We start from the raw sequence: 17,640 nt of genomic DNA, 5'->3' as shown, positions 1-17,640 counted from the left end.
ATTGGTTCACATTAGACTGAAATGCCAAGTCCTCAGGTGATGTAGGAAACCGGCGAAACGTGAACATATCACATCGGCAGTGGTCTCGCGGAGTGCTGTGTTGTGGACACACTTAGTCCCCAAAATCGTTATTTTCCGCTGGTTGTTTGTGCACCCATAAACTGCACAGTGCTGGCCTGTAGCCTTTTGATGAGTATATATGCCATTCATTATTTACGAGCGTAAGTCATTCGTGACAAAAATAAACGGAAACATCGAAGGAAAGCTACCACTCCGCAATGCAAGCGCAAGGCAAGCTCACAGTCCAGACCGAACAGGCAACACTGACACATACTCTCCACGCCAGACCGTCGGAAGCGCCCTCGTGAAAACGTTTATATAGACCGTTTTTTCGTGGGCGCCACCATATTGTGAACGCAGTGGCGCCGCCTATGAGCAGGCGCCATGCTGGCTTGCGTGAAAGCGTTGTTTTGCATGGCAGGTATACGTGCTGATACAGTTGCGAGCGTTTTTTTCCGTATTGGCGGGCTGTATTTCGCATGACTTGCTATGTTCTACATCGGAAGTGAATCTGTGAGATGTGCTGAGTTGATTTAAGCAGATGTGGCCGGAGTTTCTGCTGCCGGTGAGGCAGACGTGCACCCGATCTGATATGCGCGCCGGTGTTGGAGCCTACAATCAGCCTCGGAAGTGAGTCGCTTATCTTTTTTTATGAGTTCTGTCGATTGTGCTGTTGTTAATTTTTCAGTGTGTTTCTCACAGTTCAGCAGAAGATAAACAGTTCAAGAAACACTGGACAATCGTAACTGCGTGCGCGTCGTTTTACTGTCTACTTCGACAAGCATACATTGCGCGTCTGCTCGGTTAGTTAGACGCGGCTCTTGGTCCCGCATAAAATAGTTTTGATAAGGTAATAGCAAGATGTCGCACAAGATACAGGCCATTGGAAAGCCTTTATGTTCGGTCTACATATCGCCGGTCCTGTTCGATGTTACGGAAATTGTATACTGACAAAGAGCCGCCGCATTCTTTTTATGTAGTGTCCATTAGTTATTACCGATTTGCAGGGCAAAGAACCGGTGCTGAAGCACAAATCTTATGTAACGTGTCTGTTAGCAGCCGAGACATCGGCCTCGTACAGGAAGTCCAGCGTAGACCGAGCACCGTAGATATGAAAAAAAGGCGACAACAATATCGGTGGTTAACGCAAGCTTGTCAAAAGTGGCGCTTAGATGTTTCAGTTTCCCAGCTTCCTTCAGATTGGTGAAATACAACAGTGCTCGCGTACGGCCAACTCAATACAATCTATTCGGTTGCCCGTTTGACCGATGAGTGTGCTAGTTATTCTGAAAGTTTTGCGGGACTTACAGATTTGTAACGTGAAACGTGTGACAACACAAACGGCAACCTGCTGAGTGCATTAGGCTACGATTCATTGACCGCTGTCTCTGCAGGCTGTCAACTCTCGCTGCCATATGGTTGCCCCGCCCCCTTTTTCTGTTTGGTGGACACATACTCCAGCAGTAACCGTAGCACTTTGTATTGATAATTTGTGCTTCTGTCACAGCCAGATAACAGTGGTTATGGCAATTGAAATCCCAAAATTTCATTTTATTAGTAGCTAGATAGCAATGTCGGTGCAACTGCCATTGCTAAAGCTGCAAAACTAGTCTACACAAAACAAAAGCATTTTATAAACGCACACTAACAGAAAGGCTGACTAAATCCTTCCCGACCTAGCAATGTATGCCATGATCACCTAAAAAGTGTTAGTTCTTGAAGAGTTAAACTTATGTCCGGTTACTAGCGTGTTAAGCCAGCAGCTTCTAAAATGTGTGTGACAGTGCGCTGTTTTTTGCATAAAAGTGTGCACTGGGATAATGTATTTTAACATATCTGAGGTTAAATACAAATCAGCTGTTTTTAATTATTTCAAGATATTCGTACTGGAATGCTAAAAATAGTTGTTTCTGGCTTTTCTTTCACAGATGACAAGTGTTACCAGCACCCAAGTGTGATTGTCAGCTGGTGTGATGATTTGAAGAAGTGGCCGCAGGTACAAATGCCACACATAATTCACTACCTGCTCACAAACAAGGCATGTGACTTGCGAGAAGTCAATTCGTTCAGGAGTATGAAGTCTTACACTTATCTACAAAGTGGATGGGTAGGGAGAGTGCTCCTGCATGAGATTGATGACACGGTTGTGCTCCTGAAGTGTCAAGTGCAGGCGTCACAATCAATTAAAACACACCACAATGCATGGGTGTGCTGCCAGCGTAGTGGAGAAGTCAAGAACAGTGGATGTACGTGCATGGCTGGGAGAGGAAAAGTGTGCAGTCATATCGGTGCACTTCTTTGGAAATTGGACTTGGCGATGTCACAAAGCATGACAGGAGAAGGTTGCACTGACAAATCAGCAACCTGGAACAGTGGAACAAAGAGGAACCTTGAACCAGCCGCTCTGACAGACATAAACTTCAAGGTACAGATGAGAACCATTCATAAAAAAAACGATTCCATCTTTGCCACAACTCCTCGGCAATGATACTGACATCCAGGAGTTCTACAGAAACTGTCCATTCCAAGAAATTGTCAATGTTACTGGTGAGAAATATGTTTGGCATTTGCATGTATTGGAAAGTTCTGTGAGAAAAAGCAAACAAGTTTGCTTGTAGTGTCATTAGTAAAACTTAAGAATAACATGACTGTATGCATTCAAGGTGTTTTGCGTATTTTCTAGTGTTTAGAGCAAAATAGTTTAGGCAGAAAGAGAAGGAAGGGAAGAGGCACACAAATGCTTACTTTCAATAATGGTTTATTGGAAGCCGGATCACTGGATTCAGGTACCAAAAACCATCCTACAAGGCATGCGCAAACTAAGACGTAGGTAGCAACAAATGACAGCAGTTCTTTCCTTGATAAAGATAGCGAAGGAGCCCTTACACATTCTGGGCTAAGCTTATCGATGTGTACAGCTTCACCTATTATTCCGTCATTTCATCTTTATGCCTGTGCGCAGCAAAACAATTATAGAAGTGAGGCATGCAACCACACCTGCTGCATGACTAGCCAGTCACTGTGCCCTATTTAATGTTGTTGGAGTGCTCCCTAAGCCCATCAATCAGTCAATGCCCTGTTTGTACAATTTTATACCATAAGATTTATGGCCACTTAGTTCAAAATGGAAATAGAAGGGGGAGGGAACAAGGTCTCGTCCCACTTTCTATTTCCATTTTTGTGTTGCACTGAAATTGTTCAGTATGAACCGACTAGCCTAATAACATGCACTACTGAACGCCATGTTTGCTTTGTGTACTGTTTGCCACACGAAAGTGGCATCTGGTAAACAACATGCTTGTTGCAAGCCTCAAAGCACATGCTATGTTTTTAGTTGCAGCCTTGCCTTCTATCAGCTACTAGGTTGCTACTTTGCATAGTTTTCCAAAGTAGTTAGGGGCCCAACAAAACAACCTTAACATTTGCGTGTCCTGTTGGTGGAAATCTTGTGCAGATAAGGTATAGCGGCATGTTAACAAAATCCATGTGGTTGAAATAATCAGCTGTCACCAATGGGCACCTCATAGCCTGCATGTTGCTTTGGGATGGTACACTGCATAATTAACTTGATTTTTTATAGCATTGTGTGAATCTGTAACCACCTTGGAAATTGTATAAACCATTGTTTTAAAGAGCATCACAGCAACATAGAAAACATTGTAAATTTGCTGATTTACATAAAATGCAAGCATCTGCTTAGTTCTGATAAGTCTGTCATGGTAGAGAAATGTTTAAACAAATTCTTAAAGGCAAAATGACACTTGGTGCATGTCTGCAAAATGCTGTCTTGAAGGCGCGATGAGAATAGGTATGCTTTACAATGCTTGCGCAATAGGCTTGGCTATCCTCATTCAAGTACCGTATTTGCATGTAAATAATGCAACCACAAATATAACTTGAAGGGGAGAATCTTGGTCTCACAAGAAAAGAAAAAATATGTATATATGTATTACAGTTATAATGCAAAGTAATGCCGCAAAAAAAAGGAAACAGTGCATAAAAGCATGGGGGCTCTGTGGGGGCTCTATTTATCGTTAGTGCAAACTTCCATCGCAAAATAAATTGAAAGCACGAGTGCACACTTCTTTATCACTATGAGGCCACACAATTCTGATACCAGAAATCTAGGAAAAGAGCTCGTTATATTCTTGGTAATGCAGTATATGCATGAATGAGTACATGCAATGATAAACGAAGGTAGTACATTGTGCATGGCCGTTTATTCTATCGTCCATCTTGTACCACATTTTTCTAGAACATATGGGCAGTCTTGAACCAGCTTAGTCTAAATAAACACACCAGTGGTTGCGAACTGAACACTTTACGCAAGGGCTCCACCACCAATACAGTTCCCCTGGTAGCATCTTTTCATCCTGCATTGGCAGTATCTTGTGCAAAAACTTGTGCAGCATCTTGCACAGCACCTGTGCGAAAACTAATGAATGCATGCGGAATTTGCAGTAATATGTCCATTGTGTCACTCAAATTTTCTATGGACTTCTACTCTAGGTACCCTGCTTCATGCGACTGTGACAGCTCCATTTCGACGACTTCAGCCACAGCAAACCACGCCTGACATCCAGCACAGCCCTCACGACAGTGTTGATACCTTGCCACAAGGGTGCATGCTGTGCAACAACTTCTATGTAAAGTACATAGTACTCTCAGGTGCTAGTATGGCTGCATTAGAGGCATCAACAAGAAGTCAGGCGAATTATTTGTGGCACGTCTCGAGGCGGCTACGAATAATGGCCTCGAACATTCAGAGGATTCCAAAGCGGGTAACAACTCCAGCTGAAAAAGCTTTCCAATGTATCACAAGCCCAAACTTCTATGGTAACGCAGCCACACAGCATGGAATAAACCATGAAGTAGTAGCACGACTACAGTTTCAGAAGGATTTTGGACTTGATGCTGTTCAGCGTGGAATATACGTGTGCAAGGATAAACCATGGCTGTCCGCAACACCTGACGGAATTATAGAATCTCACTGCGCTATTCTAGAAATCAAGTGCCCATTTACACAGGACTGCAAAGTCATACGGAGTGGGAAGTATGATGTGGTAGAGAAGGGAGGGGTCCATATTTTAAATAAGAATGGCCCTAGTGGATATTATTCCCAAGTACAGTTGACTATGTTGTGCACTGAGAAGCAGCTCTGTTTTTTGTACGTATGGTCACCAAAGTCAGCAGTTCTCATAGAGGTACCAATTGACCCATGTTATGTCACACATGAAATGCCACGGCTTCAGAGGTTTTATTTCTGTAAAATGCTTCCATGTTTACAAGGAATGAAAAGCGAAGGTAAGCTTGACCTGTCAGAATATGAAAAAATAGAGATGTAATAACAGCTCATCTTTCAGATATAGCTGCATTGCTAGACGTTCTTGAATGTAGCAAATATTTTCCTGATTGCTATGCAACATCATCATATTATGCATGAGTAACATTTTGTTGAGTGCTGAAATTATGGGGTTTTACATGCCAAAACCACGATCTGATCATGAGGCACGCCGTAGTGGGGGACTCCGGAAATTTGGACCACCTGGGGTTCTTTAACGTGCACCTAAATGTAAGTACACGGGTGTTTTCGCATTTCGCCCCCTTCGAAATGCGGCCGCCGTGGCCGGGATCCGATCCCGTGACCTTGCGCTCAGCAGCCCAACACCATAGCCACTGAGCAACCACGGCGGGTTTGTTGAGTTGTATGTTGCTTATGGCTGTGCTCTCGTGCCTTGTTTATTAATCTGTTTGTTTTGCCATACCTTTTTTATGAATCACACGCTTGTGAGCCGGGCACACTAAACTGTCACTTGAAGGGATATTTAAGAGGAATATTAAATTAAATGGTATGAATAAATTACATTTCTACAATGACTCGTAAAACAAGCAGATATCAATAAAAGAAAAATGGAAGACACATGAGAATTTCTCTTTCAAGTTCCCGCATCCACTTTTCACTACGCCATGAATTTTTAATGTTTTCTTCTATTGAGTTTTTCATTGATAAAGTGTGACGTTGCATTCTAAACAGACTGAATAATGAATGGGAAGTGTGGCATTGCCAAAATTATGAAAAGAATATGAGAAAGCGGTATGAAATGTGCGACACGGCATTGTTGCATCAGTGCTAAGGTGTGGGTATAAAATTAAAGAAACAGAAGTTCGGCTTTAACTTTCCTTGCTTATAATCAACGTTTATTCACCCAAATGAAAATCGTTTTTAAGGACTGCTTACCAGTGTAAACTGATTTAGTGTTTTTCTTTGGTATCCCTTTAACGTCTAGTGCGCTTGTGTGGATTTTCTTTAACCTGCCGTTCCATTGTATTCTAATTCATACCGAAGTAAGCATTTGGGGAGCAAGTTCAGTGTTGGGCTTTCACACTGTATATGTGAAATCTAGTCGTTTTGCAGAAACATTGCACTGCTCATTTTCCTCCATGTCTTTTGTGGGTCTGATGGGACCACTTTGGTGGTGATAGATGCTGTATTTGTATGCTTTGAATACATGGGCGTGTACATATTGCTCTCAAAGCCCTATTATACTAGTCAGTTTTTATTGTGCTTCTCGCTTACATCATGGTTTCCTTGCTGCCTCGAAGAGGCAAATACCCTCATTCTTCTAGTCCGTGACCTGAAGCAGTTGATATATGCACGTACAAGGCAGTTAATATGCTTCACATTCTGCACATTGAATACATTTTGATATTCTGATATCACTCAAGTGCTTGTACCAGTTTTTTATAACATTTTTTGTGTGGGTGTTGCATAAAAGTTGTGTTTATACTGGTACAGGAGAGCCACATATTTAACAGAACCATTAGTGCAGTAGTTTTTTGAATATTTGTTGCTGTTTCGTGTTCTATGTGATACAATATTGTCCATGTTTTTTATGCTACACTTTTACATAAAATGACCAATTCACTTATTTGGTCAATGAACGCTCCAAGTTAATAAAGTGTAACATTTTCATTTACACCCTGTTATGAACTTCTCCAATGTGTTTTCACTTCTGCAGTTTGCACACTCAGTAAAAACAACTTTCTGGGTCTGGGTTGCAGTATTTATTCTTACAACTTGTTTGCAAAGATGCCAGCACTGCTTACGTTTCATGGCTACTGCGACCATTGGTCTCTGCAATTAGCGGCGCCTTCAAGTTACAGAGGCCTGCACACACAAAGATTATGCTATCAATTGTGTCTTTGCACTTGATGCTCAGCGCAGACTTAAATATTCTGTACGTCTTGATCCTGTTTATCGCTCGCTCCACATGTATTCGTACTGATGCGATGCGCCGAGTTGAGGTGACTTCCTGTTCAGAAAGTTGGCCCTTCCCTGAAATGCATAATTCAGTATACATGTTAGTGTTGTACTAATGCCCTCATTTCTCAACACAATACACAGCTTGAGTTATCACACTGCTGAAAATGCTCAACACAGGAAGGAAAATAACATGAATAACTAAATTCAGCACATTAGGGTCCAGACATTCTGGACTCTACATATCTTGAATGGTTCTGTTGCTGCTCAGCATCAGCAGAAACTAAGCTGCACATGGAAACAGCACAAGATCAACTGAGTATTCTCATCTGCCTTGTAAATAGAACAAAATAATTGTGTGCAAGCATGGCCCAAAATGCACAGCATAGGCAGGACAAGCCCTACAAAAATAGAGAATATAAGTCGAAAGATAGGTCTGCCACCTGGCTTGGAATAAAAAATGTTGACAAAAAATTTACTAAGGAGTACTTCCTGGAAAAAAAAGTCAACCTACATTCTGAATCATCTATTCGATTGGCAAAGCTAGTGTGTAAATAGCCAAGCATGGAGCTGCACCTCAACTCAACTGTAAAGATTTACTGTATATAAGTGGCAGAATGCCCTTAGTTTTTAGTTTCAGGGACGGTATAATAGAGCAATTTATTCCGGCAGATTGTATGTCACTCTTCTTATCAATCATCACCACAAAAGAAGAGTGACAAGAAATGCCATTGGAATAGAATTGCTAATTATCCCCTGACCTCAAGTTTCCAATTTTTTCGCTGCAAAATAATCTTGTTTGCATCTGCTGATTGCGCACCCACATTTGATTTTTCCTTCAAAATTTCTATGCTTTTTTTTCTGCTCGGAAAAAATGGAAGCTTGCTTTTAATGATGATGTATGGTGTTTAATGGCGCAAGGGCCAGGTATGGCCAAAGAGCGCCAGGCCTGTGTTAATAAGTTGACAATGGAGCAATGAATTGCGAAAGGTAGATGTGTCGTGGCTGTAAAAGGGCCTAAAAACAATCGCTTGCTTTTACCATTGTTGCATCACTCATGGGCTCTTCAACCTTGTTCACACAATTGTTGATGCATAAATGTTTCCTTTTGCAAATGCATATATCTGAAATTCACACAAGGGAACAATGAAGGCCATTGCATCTAAACAAGCAGTACCTGGCTGTTGCAGGCCTGTACAACCAGAACAAACCAGGATGACTGTGATAGTACATTTAACGCACCAAACCATGCAATACTGACTTAGAATAGTGCGATCCACAAGGGATGAGAAATATGACACGAATGCAGACTAACAACTCGGGTGTATTGTCATAAACACGAATGTTTTTTACACGTGTTTGTGCTATGAAATATACAATAAACACAAGTTGTTAGTCTGAGCTCGTATTATGTTTCTTCCTCCTTCCTTGTTTAACACGCTATTCTACATCAGTACAGAGCAATAGCTTGCCCTGCATTTAGCATCTGTAAGCCATGCAAGCTGGCATTCTAGCACATCCTCCTGAAGCCTAATCTAGATTAGAGCCCCTCATTCCTTGAGCTTCACAATTTTGATTGGTGATATGGAAGGTGGCCCTTTATTTCGTTTAACAGGCCGACAAATATTAACTGTACATTCTCTCCTCATTATTTTTAAACACAGCCCAGTGACGCTTATCTGTCGCTGTTTATCGGAATAATCACCGAGTGGTGTCATTGGAATTGTGCAACCACAAGTACAATAGCCAATAGCAAACCATGCATGTTTGATAATCATGCATGCTGTTGCAGAACGACGGCGTGTATTGCCTACTTAGTTCAATGAATGGTGGCAGCTTTTCTCACCTTTGGTGAATGCTGGCATGTTCAGTTTGATTCCCTGGGCTTCCAAGTAGGGGTCCAGAGTGAAGCCCCTGTCAGCCACTATGACAGCCCCAGGAACAAGATATACCTGCATGCCACTATGCTTGACAATAAATTTGTCCGAAGCACGTCCACCAAATGCACGAGAAATGTACATAATTACGCCATTTGGAGCGATTGCCATGAGAAACTTGACGGTATTGTGGGCTTTGTACGAACTGTAGGTCTGGGCTCTTGGCTTCTGCTTGGTTGGCCTTTCAAGTGCAACTTCAGTGCAATCAAATATGCACGTGGTGTCCTCAAAACCATTTTCAATGAATGAACTAGGCATAGTGCTCTGAATACGAGATCTTGGGAGCCAGATTACTACGTATTTCATTATCTCTTTAAGAGATTTGAGCACATTATTGAATATATTGCACACCGAGGATGGTGCAATACAAAATCTCGACGCTAGGTCCCCTGTAAAGAAGGCCAAGCCTCAGGCGCATTAGTGCTAGAAGTAGCTGGTCTGCTATGTGAAGTTGGGAGGGCCGCAAAGGTGTCCTCTGGATGCACAGTGTGAGCTTCTTAAATACCTCTGGTGATATCCCCGTGTAGAATTGCAGGTCGGCTGCTGACATTTTTGCCGAAAGTGGTGTTTGGATATTCAACTTCGAAGGTGCAGAATATGTGTGGTGCACAGTTGTCAAATCTTCCCACTGTGTGGCTGCGTCCACTTTACACACCTGGAAATAGTTACAGCTCTGATTAGCACAGAATCCGAAGGCAAGAAAAAATACACAACTATAATAGGAAAGATGAAAGCTTGCTTGATATGATTGCTTGGTATGAAACATCAACTGACTAAGCAAAGATAAAGGATTTGAACTCGCAATGAATAATAGAGGCAAGCAATGAGTGAGAAATGCACTACCCATTTCATTAAATAATGATCACAGTAATTAAAAGGGCCCCTCACCAGGTTTGGGCATTGCAAATTAACAAGTGCATCATCTATATCCTGCGGTGGAAATCATGTCTGCAAAGTATCAATCAGCTACATGACATGAAAACAGGTGAAATTGCAAAGAGAAACTTGCACGCCCTTCTTCTCGAGGTAGCATCTCGTACAGCCAGAAGTCAAGGAGGCACTCGTGCCTCTACGTAAGATGCACTGCCTGCAACATTGCAGATTATGGCATGTGCCTTCAGTAAGTTGTCACTAGAAGTGTGACACGCAGGAGAAAAAAAAAGGGGAAGAGAAAAAGAGAAGGCAGATGTATTTATATAAAGTTAAACCTGTTGCAATCCCTTGGCTCCGGTATCAGAGAAGTACTTGCAGACAATAATCGACGTACAGAAAGAGTCTACATTGGCAGTGAATCTCGCCCCCCCCCCCCCCCCATCATGCTAACGTGACATTTCAAGTTCTCGCATCTCCTGTAATAATGAACCTATTGGAAAAATTCTTCCAGCAAGACACTCCCTAGGGAGACAGCATCCTACTGAGTGTATAACGAAAATTTGCAGTGGGGCCTGGTGAGGGGGCCTTTAAAATTTGAAGCAACTAGTTGCAAAGTACATGTAAGGGTGGACTCATTGGGAAAATTTAGACAATGCCGGAGCTTGAAACTCAAACTTGCTTTCTCCACAAGTGAATATCCCTGTTGTTCACATAATTCAAAAATTACCTCTTGGTATGACACATCTGGATCTGCTTGTGGCAACATGGCACCATCACCAGGGAAGGTTCTAGGCACTTACAAGTACACAATACTGCTATGACAACGTTGTTCAAGGCAGAATTAACTGCTACCTCTTCACATTGTGTATCTCTGCTGCTTTTGGAGATAGAAGTGTGTTGTCAACGGACACTTTCAAGTGTCTGTAATTAAGTAATCACACTACACTGTGTTGATGCTGTCTGAGACAATGAATCAAGACAAATATGAACGATGTGAGCTTCTCATTTGCTGCTGTCCACTTCCTGCCAAAGGTGTAAAAGCTGCAAATGTGCCAGATACCGCAAAGTATTGTTTTTTTTTTTGTTTTTTACTAACATACAAGTGGGCTGCTTAACAAAACCTCACATTCTTTCATCCAATATAGTTATGACCGATACACACTGCTCTCTGGTAGGCTACCATTGTGAAAAAAAATGTTGGGACAGAAATAATTCAGTGGACACGCGGCATTTTCTCAGCAGAACTGCTGCAAGTACTGCTGCCATGCAACTGTTTCACCAGAGTCGGAAAGAAGATGCAGCTCTCTGCAAGGAAAGGACTAGGCAATAACATGATGTTTAGAATAGGTTTGAAACATGGCAAGCACCCATAAATATGCACTTATTTGTCCCAGTGTTTTTATCCACTTGCATGATGTGTTTTGTCTCTTTCAAGTGTTATATTCAAGCTGCATCATTTCGACTTACCTGATTGTGAACTGGTGAAGATTCCACACTTTCATCAGAGGAAATGGCACCATCCAATTGTCACTGCAGATAAAAAAAAGATGCATAAGCAATGAAGAGTCTGCTTTTGGCTGCTCTTTTTCTGTTAAAATGCGACTTTCTTCATTCAGCACGTCCACATCTGCATGCATGCTGTGGTGCAGCATGTGCGAAACCGCAATACAAAACTAGTATTAGAAAACCATACAAAATTAATTGCTGACATGCTGGGTAGAAAGAATAACTTTCTATGCACCTGCGGATGCAGCAGTGATGTCGAAAATTGTAATTGTTGAGGTTGAAAGAGGCTAGGCAAAAGCAAAAAAAAAAAAAATGTCACAGTTTCGCCCTTAGGGCGAAGCAATGAATGCGATAGCAACACAGCAATGTCATACGAAGTAAGGTGAGCGGCTTTGGTAGCAACAACACGCAGAACTGTTGTCGACGCCATCGGCGTTTTGCCCGCGTTAGCTCAAAATGCGTGCGGCGTTGGCGACTGTTGCTGGAGCCTCTGATATAAATAGGCACTTGGTACCGCAGCTAAACGTCGCCTCCCTTCCCTCCCCCTCCCCCACGGCATCTCGCGCGTCTGAAGAAGGCGCGTTTGCTCTACATATATGGTGATTGTAAAGGAGAAAAGAGACGCCTACTTCTGCAGCCCTTAAGCGAGCACGGCGCAGAACGCGCGTTTGTTCTCCGCCGCGCGTTCACTCCCCGTGAAAGACGCGCCCCTCGCGCCCTTTCACTCGCACATACAGCGTTCGGCGCGCAGCGACGATTTCATCTCCAAATGACGTCATACGGAACCTCACGGCGACGGCGACGCCGACGGCAGAAATCTGCTTTTGAGTGTCCATATAATTGCTATCGCAATAAAACATAATAATTTGCCAATATTTGTTACCATATTGTGAAACAATAGGGTAACCTTTACAAGGTAGGGAGGGAGAAATTAATGTTGTGTGTTTCTGAACTACAGCCTACTTTATCTGAGGTAAAGACACCTACATCACTGCCCATGCCAAAGTGCGCTTTGAGAGCTGTTTGTTCGCTCTCTAGCAGTCTTAAAAATTCAGTGCAGGATTAAATGAAAATAAAGGAAGTAGACTGACTAAAACACAGTAAAAAAGAAACAATAACATGAACTTACAGCAAACATCACCTCATAAAATCAAGGAAAGATCTAAATGGAATGACCAGGCTAAGCGACCTTCCATCGTTTCAAAAGACTTTAAATATCTGATACTCCAAAAGCTAACTTCATTCATGTTAATGCTTGTGGATTCATTACTGGCTGCCGTTCCCAGACTTCTTCAAATTGTGTTGAGCACAATAGGATTGATTTTGAGCATACAAAAATAGGAATTGGAACCCCACCAAAAAAATGTGATAAAATGAACACACTTTGCACTGTGGCAGTGTACCTATTCTCAGTCACCAGTGCAAGCTGTGGTGCCAAATGGCATGACAACTTACATGAGTGATGTACTGGAGGACGATTGCAAAAATTGGAGATTGGTCAGCATGAACATGTAACAGGTGCATTTTTATTTTTTGCTAATGTGGGACCACAAAATAAATTCACTTTAGCATCGTTTCTCTTGGGCCTTAGATCAAGCCATAAGCAAAAGAAATGCTTTTGCTAGAGCAAATGTGTTACAACTGCTAAAAAGGTTCCCTTGCAGCACAAGCATGTGCCAGCTCCATAACTTTGCAAAAAATCAAATTCCGGAGTTTTGATTTTTATGTGCCAAAACCAAAATATGATTATGAGGCACGCTGTAGTGGGGTGGGGGACTCCAGATTAATTTTGACCACCTGGGGCTCTTTAACGTGCCTCCATAACTTTGCAATGTTCCGATTATTGTAATGCACAAAATCTGAGATGTACTCGTAAATGACTTGTGCGTATGCTTTCACTGTTACACATGGGATTACTTACGTAATCAATGGGTGTGCATGGCTCTGACTCTACAGGCTCCACTTCATCTGCACAAAGCTTAAAAAAAATCGGCGAAAGTTAACATCAAGATCAAACGTATCAAAACGCGCTGTCAAAATGAGAATGGTGACCCCAACGCTCTTAATCCAGTCATCGAATATCAAAGTGCAATTAACAAAAGAGCTCGCGCAATACCAACTTCGGCGACGAGTATTTTCCGTGAAAGCTTTAGCAACTTTATCGTAGTGTAATGTGAGCGCTGCACACACATGAAAAAATATCGCACTCAAAACAAAGCACTTGTCCATAAACAGATCGGTCAAATAATTTAGACACGTACCCTTCGTTTCTTCACAGGCACGTAGTCGCCTCTCACTATTCGTCGCCGCCCGACTTTGACCTGCGCAAGATATGATTGTTACATGCGACTGTTTCTTCGAGAAGCAGTGTTCTCGCTAAACTAGCTGCAGGTTACATACGTATCTTCCGCTGATAGCCGAGGTTCCTCGTCGGGTTCGTGTCGGTACGTTCGCCAGAAACGAAGTGCGCCGAGCATACCCGCGAACTCTCGGTTGGTAAGAAATTCTTCCTGTTGACGTTCGAAATCCACAAACGCCGATGCTCTGGGTCAGCAGGAAAACGATGCAGCTTGAAGAGTTTCAGCTGCATCATCAGGACTCACGCGCAAGTCCACTCGAAGCTGAAGAGGCTGTTGATGTACGTCGCACGTTTGTTCTGCCAACAACTTCCTCTTTCTGTAATTATTATTGCGAGAGCAATTATATGGACACTCAAAAGCAGATTTCCGCCGTCGGCGTCGCCGTGAGGTTCCATATGACGTCAATTGGAGAAGAAATCGTCGCCGCGCGCCGAACGCTGTATGTGCGAGTGAAAGGGCGCGTCTTTCACGGGGAGTGAACGCACAGCGGAGAACAAACGCGCGTTCTGCGCCGTGCTCGCTTAAGGGCTGCAGAAGTAGGCGTCTCTGTTCTCCTTCACAATCACCATGTATGTAGAGCAAACGCGCCTTCTTCTGACGAGCGAGAGGCCGTGGTGGAGGGGGAGGGAAGGGAGGCGACGTTTAGCTGCGGCACGCAGTGCTTATTTATATCAGAGGCTCCGGCAACAGTCACCAACGCCGCACGCATTTTGAGCGAACGCGGGCAAAACGCCGATGGCGTCGACAACAGTTCTGCGTGTTGCCGATGCTGCTGCATGTCCAAGTTTATACAGCTGATAAAGCTAATATCATTACTCTATATAGCTCTCTACAAGTTTGCTATCGCAATTGATGCTTCGCTTTTCAGGTGAAACTGCGACAACTTTTTGAACAGCCGAGGATAACGCAGTGGTTCCCCGACGACCTCGTGCTAGCTGACATCGCATCAATATTCCGCAGGATGCGCTAAAACACCAACAAACTGTTCGATTTCAGCAGATTGCGACGCAGATTCAAGCAGCAGCATATGCACACCACGCCGATTCGCCCAAGCCAGAAAGGAGGAAAGGCGCATGTTGCCAGACTTTCCTCCTCGCCCGATGAAACCGTCTATACGTGCGAGCGAGCGAACGGGAGAGTGGGGCGCAGGGAGGAGAGAGAGCGAACGGCGAGAGAAGGAGTGGCGAAGCACTGCGCCTACCCTCTCCTACACTCTCTCCACACACGCGGGAGCTCCGCCGAGTTCCCGCGATGCGAGCACCCTCACACGCCAGAGCGCGCTCCTCCTCTCCACTCACTCTCCGCTACTCCGCCCGCATCACTTGCTCCGGTTGCTAGGGGCGAGGATAAGCGCGCACGCCCGCAGCTGTTGCTATGAGAGAGGGAGTGAGAGCGGAGAGATAACACCTGCCGGCGCGCGGACACAAACGCCTGACATGCCCCAAATACCCGTGCCACACGGGCACGGAAAATGGCATTTAGTAGCTAAGGCCTTAAGATTTATGTCATTCGCGCGGTGCCACATGCGCAGTTCAAATGGCATTCGCGTTAATGTCATTCGTACCTGAAGGCCTTCGCCAGAACTCATTCGACTGAGAAATGCGTACTCGATGCCATAGCTTGCTCAGTGCGGTTTACTTAAATTATTTGAAACGGCATCCTATTCAGCTGGAAACAAATTTTCCAGGTGTTTAAGCCATACAGGACACCTAAACCAGCGCATTGGGTCTTATGTAATGCAATAAAAACAACAACATTAGAAGAAGTGCTGGTGCAAGCGGAGTCGTGTTAAATGTTGGCAACAAGCACACAACGAGGACGCTTTCATCGCCATCGTGCTTTGCGTATTTTCTTTTTTCCACGCCGGCGTTCCCCAGCCAACCCGCAATAAAACAAACAAGGACATGGACTCCACCAGTGAGCGCGCTAATTGGTCAGAAGACGAGACCATCACCCTCATAACGCTGTGGGAGGAGAATCTTGCCGGGCTGCGCTGAGAGAAGCGAAATGGCAAAATTTATGCTTCTATAACGGCAGCGTTGGCCACATACGGCATCATCAGGACTCGCGCGCAAGTCCACTCGAAGATCGAAAATCTTCGGAGCAAGTACAGGTGAGCATTTCTAGTTCGCTTTCGCGCGTGTGCCTAGCTAAGGAGCTGGCGCGGTTGGCGTGTCAGTACCGGGGTTCAGGACCACGATCAGTCTGCACGTTTATGTAGTCGAAGAGTGGTTGTTGCTGCCCACATTGTAGTGGCCTTGTAGCGGCGATAATCAGCGAGAGTGGCACAAGTACGCGCACACCTGCAAAGCAGTCCCCAGTGCAAGCGTCCTCTACTGCATTGTTCCCTTCAGGACGGCGCACGCCAAATCATAGTGCACTTGTGCGATATAGCTAAAAATGCGGGAGGCTGTACGTGTGTTTAGTCTCTCTCCAAGGTCACAAAACGAGTGAAATAGTAGTAAGAGTTGGTCCTCGTAGTCGCTTTTTTTTTTCCTGCAGCCACACGTGAACTCGACGGTGCTTCTCAAGCCAGCCCAGTCAAGTAGTCCCTGCACGTTCTTAGCTAGTGTATTCAATGTGCTTATCACACTGTTTTACGCACAGTAAGTGCGACAATTTAACCTAATATTATGCAGTAGAACAATAAAATGTTGGTGCCAATATTCAGCTGGTGTTGCACAGATGCACTGATCGAGTTTTGGTTGGAATTGCTTGCTTTTGTCATCATAATCGAGTTTGCACTTCTGTTTATTACAGGGCGTTCTCAAAAAAAAAGGACGACAGGCTCTGGGGCTGTTCCATGGCCATTTTATTGGCGTATTCATAAGTTTCTCGGCTCATTGCCAGGGAACGCTCCCACCCTTGCTGTGGAGAGTGGTTGTGGAGACCTGTCCGTCTCCCAGGTCAGTATGCACATTTCCTTGAGCACAGTGTCAATGGTTTAAACAAATTGTATCTCTAGCCTCTGTCACACGTAATTTTATATTACGGTACTAGTAGCACATCTGTAACATTTTGCAGCTCATCAGGAGCATGGAGACGGGCGAAGATCTGGAGGATGTGCTCGAAAATGAGCCCGCATTGTCCTCCACATTGAATACAGTCGACACGGAGCTCCTTGTGGTTGCTCCACTGTCGCATGAACAGCAAGGTCCGGAAACAAGTTCCACGGCTGCATCTGTTCCTTCACAATTACCAAGCGAGCTTTGCCCAGCACAAAGTGGAGCTGCCGCAGCCAAGCCAGCTGCCTCCCGTAAAAGAGTGTGAGCTGGGCATGACTCAGCCGTACTTGAAATGGTGAAGGAACAAAAGATGTTCCGCACCATGTGGCGAGAATGTAAAGAACAGGAACTGCAGTTGCAAAATGAGCATCTAAAGCTGCAGAAGGAGGCTGCTGTCCGCGAGGACAAGTTGATTGACATCCTGGGAAAATTCTTGGCGCAGTAGGCGAAGCTACACATTATTTATTGAATAAATGTTTCTCAAGTGACGAGTTGCTTATTTCTACTTATTGAATACTATGCAGGTAGAATTGGCCACACGCACCACTGATGACAGCACTACCTGTTGTTGCGTGTAGCAATTGCTTAAACGGGACTGTTACCCTAATTTTACCCGCAGAGTTTTGCATTACAACACA

The 17,640-nt window shown here is 44.0% G+C and overlaps 1 long non-coding RNA gene and 1 pseudogene across 1 annotated transcript; one reads left to right on the top strand and one right to left on the bottom strand.

Annotated features, from left to right (window-relative positions):
- Positions 1 to 233: 233 nt before the first annotated feature.
- On the top strand, positions 234 to 4,670 carry LOC125943800 (uncharacterized). The gene is made up of 3 exons (XR_007465901.1): positions 234 to 690; positions 1,989 to 2,607; positions 4,570 to 4,670. It is a non-coding gene; the product is annotated as an uncharacterized LOC125943800 (long non-coding RNA).
- A 2,421-nt stretch (positions 4,671 to 7,091) lies between these two features.
- LOC119444415 (uncharacterized) lies at positions 7,092 to 14,211 on the bottom strand (annotated as a pseudogene).
- Between the last annotated feature and the right edge of the window lie 3,429 nt (positions 14,212 to 17,640).

Source organism: Dermacentor silvarum, chromosome 3 (assembly GCF_013339745.2).
Source record: "Dermacentor silvarum isolate Dsil-2018 chromosome 3, BIME_Dsil_1.4, whole genome shotgun sequence".
Lineage (NCBI taxonomy): Eukaryota > Metazoa > Arthropoda > Arachnida > Ixodida > Ixodidae > Dermacentor > Dermacentor silvarum.
Note: the sequence above shows the minus strand (reverse complement) of the source record. Positions and strands in the feature narration are given on the sequence as shown.